Here is a 1,389-nt window from a genome sequence, read left to right as displayed (position 1 = left end):
CTGATGACCAGGGGGCAGGGTTGCGGGGTGTACCCTTTGGTTGGTTGATGATGTATGGAGGGGATTGTAACCATGGCAATATAATGATATGTCAATAGGATGAATGTAAAGCTAATGTTCTCCCATGTAAACTATCCATAATTCACAATAAAACATTTTTTTAAAGTAATATTAAATAGCAGCAGGGCGACTCATGCTGCACAGTTTTCAGCTGAGCTTCCAGATTAAGACAGACTAGGAAAAAGGAGAGGCTGACAACATTTGAAAGTTTAGTTACTGAGAACCTTATGGATAGCAATGGAACACTGTTATATAGGAAAAAACACGATATATTGAAGCATTATGAACTAGAAAATTATCAGATACAGTGTCAGAAGATAAGACCCTCAAGTTGGAAGGCACTCAAAATAAGGCTGGGGAAGAGTTGCCTCCTCAAAAGTAGAGTTGACAATGATGACTTGAATGGAGTAATGCCTTCAGGACCTACATTTGTTGATGGGGCACAATTCAAAATGAGGAGAAACATCTGCAAACCAGGATAGAGAATGTGCAATATATTAATCTAAGAAAATATAAGTTGTTAAAAATGAAACAGAATGCATTAGTGAGTTGAAATGAACTGATACTGGACAATTGTAAACCTGACAATCATACAATTTACTATATAGCAGGAATGACAAATTGAAGAGGATTGGCATCACATTCATCATCAAATAGAACATTTCAAGATCTATCTTGATATATAAAGCTGTGATAAAATATCCATAAACCTACAAGGAAGATATGTTAATACACTATTATTCAAATATATGCACCAAACACTACAGACAGTGATGATAAAGTTGAAGAATTCTACCAACTTCTTCAGTGTACAATTGATCAAACATACTATAAATATGTATTAGTAATTACTGGTAAAAGGATGGAAACAAAGAGAAAGGATGCTGTTGTTGTTAAGTGCAATCAAGTCAGTACCAACCCATAGCGACCTTATGCACAGCGGAATGCAACACTACCTGATCCTGAGCCAACCTCACTACCATTGCTATGCTTGAGTCCATCAATGCTGCCACTTGTCCAATCCATCTGGTTGGGGTCTTCTTCTTTTTCTCTGACCCTCCACCTTACCAAACATGATATCCTTCTCCAGTGACTGGTCCCTCCTGACAGTACGTCCAAAGTAAAAGAGACACAACTTGGCCATCCAGGCCTCCAAGGAGCACTCTGCCTGCACTTCTTCCAAAATGGATCTATTGGTTCTTTTGACAGCCCATAGCACTTTCAATATTCTCCTCCAACACCAAAACTCAAAAGCACCAATTCTTCTACAGTCTTCCTTATTAACTGTCCAGCTTTCACATGTATATGAAGTTATTGAAAATACCATGG

At 38.0% G+C, this 1,389-nt stretch overlaps 1 protein-coding gene across 1 annotated transcript in view; it reads right to left on the bottom strand.

The window, feature by feature from the left end:
• Positions 1-1,389, bottom strand: part of ISPD (isoprenoid synthase domain containing) — a 393,355-nt gene that overhangs the window by 231,124 nt on the left and 160,842 nt on the right. The window lies entirely within an intron of this gene.

This window comes from Chrysochloris asiatica, unplaced genomic scaffold (genome assembly GCF_000296735.1).
Source record: "Chrysochloris asiatica unplaced genomic scaffold, ChrAsi1.0 scaffold00006, whole genome shotgun sequence".
Lineage (NCBI taxonomy): Eukaryota > Metazoa > Chordata > Mammalia > Afrosoricida > Chrysochloridae > Chrysochloris > Chrysochloris asiatica.
The sequence above is the reverse complement of the archived record's forward strand: the minus strand, read 5'-3'. Positions and strand labels throughout refer to the sequence as shown.